At 47.6% G+C, this 16,015-nt stretch overlaps 1 protein-coding gene across 16 annotated transcripts in view; it reads right to left on the bottom strand.

Moving 5' to 3' along the window:
* The window catches only part of Shank2 (SH3 and multiple ankyrin repeat domains 2), a 445,157-nt gene that overhangs the window by 410,651 nt on the left and 18,491 nt on the right, over positions 1-16,015 (bottom strand). For 15 of the 16 annotated variants that reach the window (XR_005490582.2, XM_063274304.1, XM_063274282.1 and 12 more), the window contains exon 2: positions 10,789-10,883. The gene's annotated coding sequence lies outside the window, so the exon portion shown is untranslated. 16 annotated transcript variants of the gene reach the window in all.

Below are 16,015 nucleotides of genomic sequence, written 5' to 3'. Positions count from 1 at the left end.
CGCAGCTGCTCCCATGGTCAAGCCCCTCAGAGAGAAGGCAGATATTCAGCACCGTAGCAGGTGAACAAAACCTCCATGGAAACATGCTCACATGCCCCATCCTTACATGGTCTCTCTGAGTGGGCCCAGTCACCTCCTATAATCTCGTCCCTGTGAAACAGAACCCAGACTACTGACCTCATCATACTGTGTCAGCTCACTAAAGAGTCATTCTGTAAACAAAGCCAATGTCTGTACTTATGAGGGACATGGTCCAGGCCTCCATAGGCCATCAGCTGGTACATCTGGGACAAGAGCAAGATCATGCCTGCCACACTGGGAAACTCGATACAGGGAGACCCAAAGCCTTAGCAATGTCCAGTGTGTCCTCAGTAACCCCAAGATTGGAAAAAGGCAGAGACAGATAACTGAGGGACAAGCTTTGTGCTTGTGGTGGCCACCAAGGCCACATCTGAGAATGGCTCTCAGAAGGTGACTCTCAGGTACCACATACGGGGCTCCAGCTTCCTACTAAGCCATCCTGCCATGTAGAATATGCCAGTCACTGTGACAGATGAACTCCAGGCAGATGATGGGCAGAAAGGCCAAGCCCACTGGATGTCAGGAGATATATAAAGCCATGGCAGGCCCACTGGAATGAGGATCTTGAGGTAGACAAATCCTGGATTCCAGAGGAGTGGCTGTATGCCCTAGCCAAGGGTTAACCCTACTGCTGAGATGGACAGTCAGACTGTTGGGACCATCTAGCCATTTCCCTTGGGAGATGCTGTTCTCTGCTGACATGGAGACTCAGGCCTAAGGTTAGGTGTGAAGCCATCTTCAAAACTGCCCAGGAGGTGAATTTGTTTTATACATTGAACATGCTCACTTTGATATTGGGTGCTAACCAGCAAGCCTTTTTATCCCAGACAAATATATAGCCAAGGGATCGGTGTACATGAGTGATTTTTGCACTAAGAGATACTGTTGAGAAAACTGAAAACTGGGCTTGGGGATGGTTCTCAGTTAAAGCACTTGCCTCACAAATTCAAGGACAAGGGATCAGATCTCCAGAATCCATGCAAATACCAGGTAGGTATAGCAGCCCTCCTGTAATTACAGCCTCGGAGGGCAGAGCCTGGGCATCCCCAGAGCAAGCTGACTAGCAGGACTAGCCATATTGATGAGCCCTGGGTTTGACTGAAAGGCCCTCAAAGACTAAGCTGGTAAAGGCAATCAAAGAAGATTACATCAACCCCAGGGGCCTCCACGTGCATGCACACCTACAGATGTGTGCCCACACATGCAAAACATGCATACACGCATGTACATGGGAAAAGGAGCAGGAGAAAACTTAAAAATTATTCTAGAATATTTCAGACAACTTAAGATTTCTCCTTATCTTCTGTACAATGAGGTAGGTGAGAGAAATTCAAATACCCAAGACAGAATGTTTTGGTGGACTCTCAGGGACTTTGGGTCTGTAGGTGAGAAGGCCCTGCTGGCCTAGACTTACAAACAAAACACACTAGTAAACAGAGGCTGCCCTGCTGAAAAGCAGAAGTCTGGAGCCATAGCTCTAACCCAGCTCTAATCCATGCCACAAGCAGCAGTATATCATTTCTGCTGAGGAGAAACCTTTCTGGGGGGCGAGGGGGCAGCACAGGCACTGGCATACGGCCTCCCATGAAAGAAGACAGCTGTGAAACAGACCGAGGTCCTAAAGCCAGCCCAGAGCTTCCTCTGCCCCAGGCTCCTGCTGGGAAGGAGGGCCTGTGGACATCTGAGGTCCCTGACAAGACAGAGTGAGGCCCTGCCATCCCTTCCTTCTTCTGAGAGTCGTGGGTGCTCTTCAATTTGCAGTGGGGATGGAACATTAAAACATCCTAGGTTTAAAAACAGCATAGAAGGGGCTGTGAGATGGCCCAGTGTGGAAAGGCACTTGCTGCCAAGCCCAATGAGACCTGAGTTCAATCCCTAGACCCATATGGTGGAGAGAATCAACTTCTGCATGTTGTCCTTTGAACCCCAAAAGTGCACTGTGGTGCACATGCACACACACACCCACATATACACACACATAAATACACACACACACACACACACACACACACACAAGTGTAAATACTATATGATATATTATATTGGTCACTTTTCCTTTGCTATGACCAGAAACAATTTAAGGAAAGAAAAATTTCCTTTGGCTTGAGGTGTGGAAGGCATGGCAGAGTTGACTACAGCAGGAACATGCAGCATGGACTTTTCGAGTCTTGGCAGACCAGGGTGCAGATAGAGGAGTGGGAGTTAGGTCTGGTATAATCTTCAAGACCTGCCCCCTAGCTGCCTGCTTCCTCCATTCAGGCCCCACCTCCGGAAGGGGCCTGGGCTGCTGGCTGAGTAGCCTGAGCTGCTCCCATGGAGAGACAAAAGCAAGACAGACTTGGGAGCTTTGCAGGCTGAGTCCCTGTGCCAACAGGGTGGCACTGCCCAGGAAGGGTGGCACGCGCTTCAGGGGGGGGTAGGAAAGGCTAAGGCTGCCCCAGGCAGCAGCTCCCACAACAGCGCCACCTACAGGGCATCAAGTATTCAAATACATCCAAACCCTAACAAGTGTTGACTCCTTTGGACCCACCTCACATCCTAGGGAACAGGAGAGCACAGGGCCCTACACCACTCTTCCCACGATGCTGAGTGGGAGCTGGGGCTTGAAGTCCAGCCAGCTACCAAGAGAGGACCAGACTATTAGCATCCCTCCACCCAAAATGATCAAACTCAAAACTGAAGTAGTTTCTGATAGGGAACAGCTTTAGCTCCAGTGTGCGGACGAAAGAACTGTAAGTAGGGTACCATGTGTCTTTGTGAGAGGCCCATCCATGTCCTCTTCTCTTCCAAGTGTGGCACAAAATTCAGTGCCTGGGGGTGGGGGTGGGGACTCCTATTCTATCAGATTGGAAACAAAGCAAGAGGACAGCTATTGTGCCTGAGCAGCACACTTATTCGGGGCACACTATATCCACTCCCCCCTCAACTCTGTCCCACTCAAGAAAAACACCTGATCTCACAAGTAGGAGCTCCTCAGCCTCCAGCTGTCTGGGGCAGCCTTAGCCTGCCACCCTTCCTGGCCAGTGCCTCCCTGTTGGCCCAGGGACCCAGCCTGCAAAGCTCCCAAGTCCATCTTGCTCTTGTCTCTCCATGGGAGCAGCCCAATCTACTTAGCCAGAAGCTCAGGACCTGCCAGCCTCAGCCTGCAGAGCGCTCAGTGTGCAGCTCAGCAGCTGCTGGCTAAGAGGGGGGAATAACTAAGCCACCTACTCCCTTCGGCACCTAAAGCAGAGGAAGGCAGGCCCGACACCTGACTGAGAGTGCCCACACAGAGGAGGCCATGTTCCAAAGCAATACAAGAGCCACTAATGACACAAAAGAGAGGCAGTCCCTCAGAGGGCCAGCCTGCGCCAACTCACTCCACCTCCTGCCAAGCCTTGAGGAACATGGAGGGGCTTGAGTTTGAATCTTCACTTTGGGGGAGCTGAGAATTCTGTGGGTGGCCTAAGTGCAGTGGAGCTGGGAGCCCCTGCCCAGCACCCCTTCTGTCCTGGTTTGCTTTCTATGGTTGTGATAAACACCATGACCAAAAGCAACTGGGGAGGAAAGGTTCATCTTACAGCTTACAGCCTATCATGGAGGGAAGTGGGGAAGGTTAAGGCAGGAACCCAGAGGTAGGAACTGAGGCAGAACCTAGTTGCATACTGTTTACTGGCTTGCTCTCCAGAGCCTGCTCAACTTTCTTACACAACTGAAGGCCACCTACGAAGTGCTGGCACAGCCTACAGTGGGCTGGGCCCTCCCACATCAATCATTAATCAAGAAAACCCTCCATAGGCTTTTCTACCAGCCAATCTGGCAGAAGTCATTCCTCAACTAAGGTTCCTCTTCCCAGGCAACTCTATCTTATGTCAAGTCCACAAGCGCTAACCAGGAAATTGACCCCTTGCCAAATTGACACACGAACACGTAATTATTAAATCATAATATCCTTGACTTTCATCTCCAAGATCTTACATTAATATCACAATGAAAAACTTGGTGCAACTTTTAAATTCCTGCAGTCTTTAACCATTTCAACACCTGGGGCAGGAGAGATGGTTCAGGGACTAAGAGCAGCAGCTGCTCTTTCAGAGGGCCTGGGTTTGATTCCCAGCACCCACATGGCAGCTCACGCCTGTCTGTGACTCCACTTCCAGGGGACCTGGCACTCTATTTTGGCCTCCACAAGTACTGCATGCACATGGTTCACAGACATACCATCAGGCAAACATCGTACACATACATTTTTTTATTTCAACACTTTAAAAAAAAGTCCAGTCTCTTTAAAACACGCAGTGTCTCTTTAGTCCAAAGTCTCTCAACTGTGAGCTCCTTCAAAAATAAAAAGAAGAATCAAGCTAAGTACATTCTTATTCCAAGAGGGAAGAACCTGGGAGCAGTGTCAGTCTGAACGAAGGGATAACAAACACAGCAGTGTACATTATATCCTGTAGCTCAACGTCTTGCATCCGGCCCTTGCTCCATCTTCTGGGCTCCAACAGGCCTGGGCAGCTCCACTTCTCCAGCTCTGCTGTGCACAGGCACAGAACACACAGGCTAGGCAGACTCCACTCCACAGCTGCTGCTGTCCTTGATGATCCTCCCATTGTCCTGGGATTCCAGTGTCCTTGATCACCATGGTCCTGGCATCTCCAGTGGCTGGGGTCACCACATGCTGTTCCTTCACAAATGACCTTCTGGCCTCTCTTCAGGGACTCCAACCTGCTACACAGTGCCAAGCTTCAGCCCTTCTCCATGATGATCCCTTGAACCCAGGGGTCTCTTACCATACCTCCCAACAGAACCCTGGTTTCAAGAGCATCCCCATTCTATAACCAAGGCTGGCCATCACTGTGGGTGGGGGAGGGGTAACTCCTATTTTTCCAGCTGGAAACTGGTATGAGAAGTGTCCTTGGATCCAGGAAGGGTTGTTGCACCCTAAGAGAATGACAGGAATGGCCTTCCCCTCCTCTGGGGCAATCAGGAGTGATTCACCCTATTCGATCAGTCTGCCAGCCAAGAGAGGCTTGTCACTTTGTGGGCAGTTCCTCTCCTCCCTCCAAACCCATGAGCAGTTAAAGCATTTGTCTACCAGCAGTCCTCCCCTTCATTGCCACATCACTGGCAAATACCAAGCAAGGATCCAAGTGATGGAATATTATACAGCTGTGAAAAAGAGCAGGGCACAGATATAGTGTGGATGAGCCTTGAGGACCCTATGCCAAGTGAAATCACACAGCACAAAAGGCCATATTCTGTCTAACCATTTCTATACAGTGTCCAGAAGAGTAGTTACTCAGAGCCAGGGTGAGGTAAGAAATGACTGCTGTTGACCTAGGAGTTTCTTTGTGGGGAGGTAAGAATATTCTAGAACTGAGAGTGGTATGGTTGTATAGTATACCTAGGAACCACTGACTCGGATACTTTACAGTGGTAAACATGGTAGACAGCACTCTCCAATGGAACAGCACCAATAGGAAGGATGGAGGTATTTTAAAAGAGGATGCGTCATACTGGCTTGCACCATACTGTCTGGGTAGCTTGACTCAGCTGGCTCACCCAGAGTGATGGAGCGTTTGGCAGCTGCTCAGTCAGTGAGGCTGAAAGCTAAAGGCCTGAGGGAGTCCTGAGGGGCTGCTGGGACTCCGTCTACAGCAGAAGGACAAAGTCGGTCCTAGCATTGGTGCAGCTCAGTGATCGGCCTCTGAACTTGCCACTGAGAGTGGTGGTAAGCAAGCAATGTTTCCTTCATCCCATTCTTTCATCTGGGCTGCTGCTGAGATCAAGTGTGGCCCTTCCCACTTCAAATAATCTGATCAAAAAAAAAAAAAAAAAGTCCTTCACAGGAGCACCCAGTTGATTCCAGATCCAGTCAGCCACCAGAGTAAGTTTTATGTGAATCTTATATCGATTTGTAAATTACTAAGAAAAATAACCCTAAAAGATAAAAGTGTGCCCTTACCCCTTAGGAATTAAAGCCCTGTTTTCCTAGCCAGAGGCTACCCGCTTAGCTCCTGTTGACTTTTGGACTCCCTAATGTCGACGATTCTGTTCACAGAAGTGTGGAAGCCTGCAGCTTTGGCTATGGCTCTGCTTGTCCTAGACAGGGTGGCTGGCCACCATGTGCAGCTCAGGTAATCAGAATCCTATCTGAGGAGGCGTGGTATTCATGTGGCCATCTTGCCTTCTACAGTGACCCAGGCTGTTCCAGTGGCATCTTTTGGTCTGATGTACAGTGGCTGCTCACAGCTCTCCCGTACCCCCATATCCTGGAGGTATGCTGGACAGTGCACACTGTTTGCAATGGCTCTGAAAGCCAGGCCACCTTTGCTGTTGGATCCCAGCCATCTCTGGTGTGCCTCTCCCAAGGCGGGGCTTCTGAGGAAGTGGCTGTGAATCCCACTTTACCTCCTCAGGCTCTCATTTCGGAGGGCTCAATCCATACTGCAAGCTACACATGCCCTGCACCGGCTCCCCTCTGCCCACCTTCCGTCACTGTTGTCACCGTTACATGTACTTGAGCCTGATCCCCACTGTAACATTTCAGGTTTTACAAGACACACTTCCTCAATGCTGCAGTTCACAAGGTCCACGGTGCCGATGTTGAATCTTGAGCTGCATTTTTCTCTACCCAGTGAAAACATTAGCTATTGTGCAGGTAGAAGGCTGTGGTCCAGAGAGTTCTAGACTCATGGACCACACATGGAGTGACAGCCAAAACTGGCCCACAGTTCCTGGGGTTGGTGATGTCTTGGTGGTTTCTTGTCCACCTTCCTGCCTCACCTGACCCCTGCAACATTCTCTGAGAGTCCCTCATATTGACGGTCTGACATGCATCATATCATAGACACCAGGCTAAATTCTCTGTCTGGGCCTGGTGTGTGTGTGTGTGTGTGTGTGTGTGTGTGTGTGTGTGTGTGTGTGTGTGTGTGTGTTACATGCACATGAGTGTGCAGGTACAATACTCCAGTGTGTGCTCAAAAAGAATTCACAGCAAGACATCAAGTATCTTCCTGTATCACCAACATAGTACCTCAAGCCAGGTCCTTGCATTAACCTCCTATCTCATGCACTCTGTGCACAAACGCTAACCCTCCCTGCACCCTCAGTATCCCAAAGATCACAGGGCAGTGCTGCCTGCCATTCTTGCTGCCCACCTAGGAAACCACCACCAGGCGTTCCCACAGTAACCAGTGTGCTGCTGTCAAGGGAACCTGAGCACTCAGAACTGGATGCCCACACCTGTCTTCTTGCTGAGTGAAAGCCAGAAGCTTAAAAGGGAGCCCACTACCCTGTGCAGGTCTCCTACAACCATTCCATAAAGTACAAAAGTCTGGCCCTGAGCAGCAGAGATTTGCTCTTGGAAGCCAATGTCGACAACTCAGGATCCCCAGCCGGATCAATGTGAGAAATATCGCACTCTCCAAGGGCCTCAGAAGAGAGTCCCTGTGCATCTCTCAGCTCCTGTGCCCTCAGACATCCATAAGCCATGACTATATTTCTTCTCCTCCTCCTCTACTTCCTCTTCCTCCTCCTCCTCCTCCTCCTCCTCCTCTTCCTCCTCCTCCTCTTCCTCCTCCTCCTCTTCCTCCTCTTCTTCCTCCTCCTCTTCCTCTTCTTCCTCCTCCTCTTCCTCCTCCTCCTCTTCCTCCTCCTCCTCTTCCTCCTCCTCTTCCTCCTCCTCCTCTTCCTCTTCCTCTTCTTTCTCCTCCTCCTCTTCCTCCTCCTCTTCTTCTTCTTCTCCTTCTTCTTCTTCCTTCCTCTTCTTCTGTCTCCTCCCATTCCTCCTCTTCTTCATCTTCTTCCTCCTCATCCTCTTCCTCCTCCTCTTCCTCCTCCTCCTCTTCCTCTTCCTCTTCTTTCTCCTCCTCCTCTTCCTCCTCCTCTTCTTCTTCTTCTCCTTCTTCTTCTTCCTTCCTCTTCTTCTGTCTCCTCCCATTCCTCCTCTTCTTCATCTTCTTCCTCCTCATCCTCTTCCTCCTCCTCTTCCTCCTCCTCCTCTTCCTCCTCCTCCTCTTCTTCTTCTCCTTCTTCTTCTTCCTTCCTCTTCTTCTGTCTCCTCCCATTCCTCCTCTTCTTCATCTTCTTCCTCCTCATCCTCTTCCTCCTCCTCCACCACCACCATCATCTCATCATCATCATCATGTGTATGTAAGATGTATGTATGTCACACATGTGGCGGTCAGATGAAGCCTGCCCTCTCCTTCTACCTTTGTTCTGAGGATCAAACCCAGGTCCCCAGGCTTACACAATAAGCACAGCTACATCTCTCCAGGCTGCACTGGCTTCATGAGGCATTGTCTCCTCCACCTCCTAGCTTCCCTCAGCCCCTATACAAGAGCTCTGACAACTTTAGACTAACAAGAGTATCCAGGCCATCTCCCATACACAAGGCCCTCAACTCAGTCATGTTGCCAGCTTCCTTGTGGCCACACAAAGATCAAGGGATCAGGATTCTGTGAGTTTGGGGCCATCCACCAACCTGTCACATGCTTCTGGTGGCAGGTCCCCCAAAGCAATCTCGGATTTGACAAAGATGGTTGGTTCACCAGCTTTGATAGGTCCTGGAGCTCAGCCACTGCCATCCAGCTAAGTAGACTCACCAAGAGCAGGTCATTGGCTCCCATGGCACCCAATGTCAGGCCAGGCTCTGGCAGCAAGGGGGCAGAGTAACCTGATTCTGCTCATGTTGCATAGACAGCATGAAGAGTAGCCCCAACTTGCCGAAGCCAAACTCCTAAGAAGACAGGGTCACATTCCCTGGTCATGATCTGACCAATCTTGGGTCCTCCAGGCTTCATCTCCTGGCAGGTCCTACATGTAATCACACACCTAGGGACCAATATGTCAGGCCAACAAAGACCAGTTTTCCAAATTACAGTTCCCAGGCACGCATGTGTGCTGAGCACTTGACTAGACCCCACAAAACCCTGGAGTGACTCATTCTCTCCCCAGTCAGACAGACAAAGACCCAAGGCCCTGACTGAAATGGTGGTGACATTCAGCTGCTGTCTCCACACATTCAGCCCAGCCACACCTGATTGTGCGGCCAGCCATCTCCACAGTTATTCAGCAGAAACCTAACCCTCAGGCTCCCAGACCTCAAATTTCCCAGAACAAAGAGGTGGGTCAACCTCCCATAGCACAGATACCACAGTGGGCTGCTGATGGTCAAATGAGGTCCTTCCACACCACGATGGGACGCTCTGCACATTCACCAGGATGGCAATCATTGCCCAGCTCTCGGAAGTTCAACAGAGTCCCACAGCATCCACTGCAAGACATCCACCCAACAGAAAGGAAAACATCCACCTACACAGCACAGCCATACGATGCAATGTGCCTCCCTAAATTCAAAATGGCCCTATAGGAAGAAATAACACTCCGACACACACTCCAACGTGGAGCAGACATCACACTCTGGTCAGATCTGACTCCATTATGTCAGTCCCCAATCAGACCCATATGAATGGAAAGTGTGGGGGTGAAGGGAGGGAGTGTTCAATGGGGCAGAGCTCCCTTCTGGAGAGCCACTGGTAATGACCATATGACAGAGTCATCTTTTGTCCAGTGAAAACAGCTACATGGGAAGTTTGCATTGTATGTATTCTAGTACAACTAACAGACAAAATGTTATTTCTGGGAAAGGCAGTGGGCAGGCACCAGCCTGGAGCCACAGTCAGTCCCTGAATAGGAACAAGACATTGTGTCCCCTACCCTCCCTCCAAGAGACAGGGGTGCTGCCAGCTCCACACTTCCACATCTACTTCTCTCCCTCTCCTGAAAAGACCATCCCAAGCCTGGGGGAACCCTGTAGCTGATGAAGCACTGGCAGGTGTTTGAGACACCCACCAGTAGAGAACATGGCTTGAAGTGACCCAGAATGCTTTGGGGAAGTGAAATATGCAAGATCATCTCTCATGGGCATGGCTGACCAATTGACATTGTTACACACCAAAGAAGGCAACTGAAAGCCACACAATAGGGACTGGGAGCTGGCTCAGAAGATAAAGTGCCTGCCACCCAGGCCTGAGGACCTGAGTTCGGATCCCCAGCACCATGTAAAATTGTGCATGCAAGGCAGCACACAACTGCAAGGCCAGTGAGGAGGGCAGAGAAAGACAGCCTGTGCTCCAGGCTCAGTGAGAGGCCCTATTTCTAAATGAATGCACAGATGTGCACCTGTACACATGCATACTCTGTACACATACAGATGAGCACCTGTACACACACTCCATACATATACAGATGTACATCTGTACACACACACACTCCATACACAGATGTGTACCTGTACACACACATACACACACACACACACACACACACACACTGTACACATACAGATATGTACCTGTACACACACTCCATACATACAGATGTGCACCTGTACACACATACTCCATATACATATAGATGTGCACCGTGCACACACTCCATACATATACAGATGTGCACCTGTACACACACACTCTGTACACATACCACTTATTCTTTTAAAAAGAGAGAACCACACTGTAGACTTAACACACACACACACATATGCATGTGCATGCACACACATAGATACCATACACACACACATGAATATGTATACATGCACACATATACATATGCACAAATCACAGAAACAATCAAACGATGTTTTAGGTAAGCGTACGGTTTTGTCTTGGGCAATATCAATACTGTTCCTGTGACAGGGCAAGGGACCAGGTTCCCACTCACCAGAGGTGTCAGCACACCAGGTCCCACAGGAAGGCTCCCTTCAGCAGCCACAGCCTTCACTCTGGATGGTGGAGAGAGTGGAGAAGCTTCTAAACCTGAAAGACAGGAGTCAGGGCACTGTCAGGTGGGACTGCATGGGGCACATGGTACAACTTTCCACAGACCTTGCTTTTTCTGAACTTAAAAACCAACAGTTGGATTTTTTCTTTACACACATGGAGTAATTACACTGGTCCCCTTCCCCAGTGCAGCTGGGCCCCAGATGCCAGACGCAAATCAAGCAGAATTCTGGGAGCCAGGCCACTGGTGGCCAGTGGGGACACTTCCAAGTACCCTGGTCTTTTGCCTCATCATCCCACACACATGCTTGTTTTATAGCTATTTCCTCAGGGAGGGAAGAGGGATCCAAGGTGCCCAGGACTAAGAAAATTAAAGCTAGGAAGTTAAAAGACCCCTAAGGGCCCGACCAAGGCTTTATGAACAGTGACAGGTGCTGGGGGAAGGGGACTCCTCGGTGGAGCTGCTGCTAAGCTGTATAAGGAGCTGCTGGGATGCAGCTTTCTCAGTCATCAGACATGCTGGGTGTGGGGCTTTCCAGCGATGCAGCTGCCTTTAAGTCATCCATGCTCCTGCATGTATAACCCTGCCCCATGGCTCCTATGAGCAATTGTCACGCATCTTCCTGAGAGTACCCCTCACTCACGCTCCTGTGAGTCATCCTCATAAGCTCACTGGGCCACTGAGGTAGACTCTGGTGGAATAATGTCTTTGGCATGTGTTTTGGTTGTCAGTGTTCACGATGTCCTGGAAAGAGTCACAAAACAACACAGAAAAAGCCAGAAACCCTAGTGGGATGAGGGAAATCCCACAACCAAAGCCCTCTCTTTCAGTCAGAGGACATTTTAGCAACTCTGGCCAGACGCTCAGAACCAAGGTCCCTGCCTGCCCCACAGCAAAGCTAAGTGAGAGCATGGATTTCTAACCAGGGCCCCTAGCTCTGCCAAGCAGGGAGGTGGGAAGGGAGAGAGAGAGAGAGAGAGAGAGAGAGAGAGAGAGAGAGAGAGAGAGAGCGCCACTGGCATTAAGGATCCTCTCCTTCCCTCCAGTACAAGTTTGGCCATCTTGGGGAGCCTGGCAGGCAGCCTCAGTATGTCCATCCCTGTGCTCCAGTCTATTACCAGAAGACAATAGAGGCAGAGCTGCCTAACTGTTCAGGGACATTGCGACTCCACCAATGACACCAGTAGAGGGAATATGGAGGGCCAGAACTCCCAGACCTTCCAGTAAAGACAGAGGTTTCTCAGGGTTGGGATCTGCAGAGGCCACGAACTCCAGCTCTCCATAAAGGAAGTGAAGCAAGGCTCATGCACACCTTCCCTATGGAGGCAAAACCAGAAGACAAGAGTTATCTGGGAGTGATTGTGCATATCTAAAATCCCAGCCCTGAAGAGTTAAAGGCAGCAGGATCAGAAATTCAAAGCCAGCTTTGACTATATAGTGTGTTCTGGGCTAGACTGAGCTACATTGGACCCTGTTTCAAAAGTGGGGGGAAAAAAGGAAGGCAGAAGAAAAGGAAGAAGAAGGGAGAAGAGGGAGAGGATAAGCCCATGAAAGCTCACCTCAAGTTACATCATTATTAATGATGCCAATGGAAAATGAATGCCAATAGAAAAGTGAATGCCAATGGAAAAGTCTAGAAAACAAATTGAGGAACACAATGCCTTAAATATAAGGTAGGGACCATGAAAAAAAATGCTGAACTTCTCATCAAAAACCCTGGTGTCAAAAGAAGGCAGCACAGGACTCAGTAAGTGAAGATGGGGGTGGGGGCACATGCTCTGTGTGGGGGAAGAACAAAGCAGAACACTCATATGGAACCATCAGCAGCAGACCTGTTGTCAAGATGGCCAAAGTAGGGCCATCAAGATGGCTCCGCAGGGATAGATCCCATGACCTGAGTTAATCTCCAGAACCCACCTGTCTTAATCAGCTTTCACTGTCAACCTGACACAGTCTAGAGTCACCTGAGAAGGGAGTCTCGGCTGAAGGATTGCCCAGGTCAGATTGGCCTGTGGGCATGTCTGTTGGGAGCTGTCTTGATTGTTAATAGATGTTAGAGAGCCCATGGGGCACTAAGCATGAGCCTGTAAATGAGCCAGAAAGTTGTGTTCCTTCATGGTCTCTGCCTCAAGTCCCTGCCCTGACTTCTCCCACCAATCACTTTCCCTCACACTTTTTCTGTGACCTCAATGGACAAATAAACCCATTCCTCTCCAAGTTGCTTTGAGTCAGAGTGTTTCATACACTAACAGCAAGATGAAAGGAGAAAAATAGCTCCATAATGTTGTCCTCTGACCTCCAAGTGTGCATTATGGCATATGTACCAACCTCACATACACACATTACACACACACACACACACACACACACACACACACACACATATGCACGGGCACGCATGTGTGCACACACACACAATAGTAATAAATGCAATTTTTAAAGGATGGATAAAGTAACCTCTTCAAAGAAATAATTAAAGAAGCAGGAATGTGAGGCAGGAAGAGAAAAGGCATGTGATGAGCAAAATGTGCAATATTTCCCCTGCTCTAATTATCTAAATTTGTTTGACAATTACATTTTTTTAAAAAAACTGCAGCCCATCTGATAAGACTCTAAATGCATGCAAAGGAAATACTTGGTAATTATAAGTGGGGAGGGCAGAGGAACATAAAAGAATAAAGTCCAGTTCCATAGTAAGTGGTAATAAAGCTAATGTGTACAGTGCCTAGAGCAAACAGTTTTGCAACAGATGACCTCAAAAACACTACTTAATGCAGATAAGTCAAACTGAGAGTCCATGTAAAGATTCATATCACCAACAAAAAGGAAGGGAAAGAAGACAGAAAACCCCAAAGAACTAGCATAAGCCCTTGCATGCAGCAATTCCATTAAATGTAAATTGTCAAAAGTATGCCAATTAAAAAATAGGACAGGTTCTTTAAAAACCTAATTATATAAGACAAAAATTTACTTCCAATAAAATTCCATAGGCAGGTAGAAAATAGAAATGATGCAAGACATATCCTACAACATAAATCCAAGACAATCAAGATGGCTGTGACAACAGTAGACAGCAATTCTGATATACATGCACAAACAAGGGCAGCAAAGAGCATGAAAAACTGACAGGCTGACCAGAAAGTGGCAATTGCACACTTGATCCCACCAAGCAGCCATATAACACATTCTTTTCAATTGTTCATGAGAATCCATAGAGCTCAATGCATATATTATAATTAATCAGAATCTCAAATTCTGTATTCCTATCTCCAGAAGCTTGAAAGTAGACACTAAATTTTGCAAACATATAGGCAAATGTAGGCCATACTATGAGGGGAAATAAAACAGGCAAAGAAAGACAAAGTCCACAGTTTTATTTGTAGAACTTAAGTAAATTGCATAGGAGCACATACTAGAATTGGGGGTATCAAGAATCCTGGATATGGAGGGGAGAGAAGGGATAATGGTAGGATGGATAGTGGATGTCAAAACAGCACAAGAGGGAAACAATCCTAAAGATATAGAGCTCAATAGAACAATTATATTCTACAAGTAATCATATATTTCAAAATAACTAGAGAAGGTGTTGAAAGTGACCAATATATGGAAAAAATAACATGAAAAGGTGGACGTGTTAATCACCCTAACTTGAGCAGCTTACACTGCGTACACATCAGTTATAATGATATAACCAATATAAAGAAAAGTGTTGAGGTATCAGCACAGACCACACAGACATCCTATGGATGATACAGAAAGCATCAGCATAGACCACACAGACAACATATCCCCTGAACAAGGCAGGAGGCATCAGCACAGACCACACAACATACCCCCTGGACAAGGCAGGAGGCATCAGCACAGACCACACAGACAGCATACCCCCTGGACAAGGCAGGAGGCATCAGCACAGACCACACAGACAACATGCCCCATGGACAATGCAGCACACATCACCATAGGCAACAGTTATGTCAGAACACTATACTCGGCTTTACACATGTATATTTCATAGTAAGAGTGAAATAAGCCAATTCATCAAGAAATGAAATTACAACATGCCCAATGTGAATAGGTAATTTGGATAATTCCCTATACCTATTAGGAAATTTAATTCTTAGTTTTAAAACCCAGTTCTGTATGAAAAAGAGGCCTCTAGACACATCTGATTTCATTGGAGGAATTGCATGAACTATTTAAAGGAATCAAAGTGAGAATGGATAAGAGAGTGTGAATAAAACCAACATATATTAAATTCATGTATGAAATTATCAAAAGTTTTAAAATATTTGTAAGGGAAAAATTAATACTCCCAACTCTGCACAATGTCTCCTAGAAAACAGGAGAGAGCATGTCCCAATTCACTGAATGAAGCCCTCAGTAAGAACACTGGTATCAACAACAGAAAAATAAATAACATTTTTTTCTAGAACCCTGGTATCAAAACTAGATGTACACAAAACTGAAAGATGAACATGAATTCCCTGAAGGGAAGTCCTTGAAAAATATTTATAAATGGGGCTGGGGCTACAGCTCTCTTGGTAGAACCCTCAGTTCCATTCCTAACATCGCATAAATGGCACATGGTGGTAGCTACCTATAATCACAGCACTGGAGTGGTAGAGTTCAAAAGTCACCTTTAGCTACATAGTGAGTTCAAAGTCAGCCTAAGATACCTGAGACTCACACTCTCTCTGTCTCTCTGTCTGTCTCTCTTTGTCTCTCTCTGTCTCTCTCTGTCTCTGTCTCTCTCTGTCTCTCTCTGTCTCTCTCTCTGTCTGTCTGTCTCTCTCTCTGTTCATTATTTGTATTTAAATATCTATTAGCAACTATAATTCACCCGTATATGAAAATAAATATACACCATGACCAAGTAAAATTCATTTCAGGATACAAGGCTGGTTCAATATTTTGTTATTAAAAGTTCATTTTTAAAAGGTGTTATCCTGAAAAATTTTTTTAAACAAAATTTAGCATCTATCTGTGGCAAAGACTCTCATAAAAATAAAGTTGGAATTTTCTCAACTTAATATCTACCAGGAAACCCATCAACTCGCAGTCATTAAAAAGAGAAGGAAGAGGTGTTTTCCTGGAAAGCTTGTACCCTGGGGATGAGGTGAAGGTGTCATATGTCACTGCTGCTGCTACTGAGCACAGCACCAGGTCC

This window comes from Rattus norvegicus, chromosome 1 (genome assembly GCF_036323735.1).
Source record: "Rattus norvegicus strain BN/NHsdMcwi chromosome 1, GRCr8, whole genome shotgun sequence".
Taxonomy (NCBI): domain Eukaryota; kingdom Metazoa; phylum Chordata; class Mammalia; order Rodentia; family Muridae; genus Rattus; species Rattus norvegicus.
Note: the sequence above shows the minus strand (reverse complement) of the source record. Positions and strands in the feature narration are given on the sequence as shown.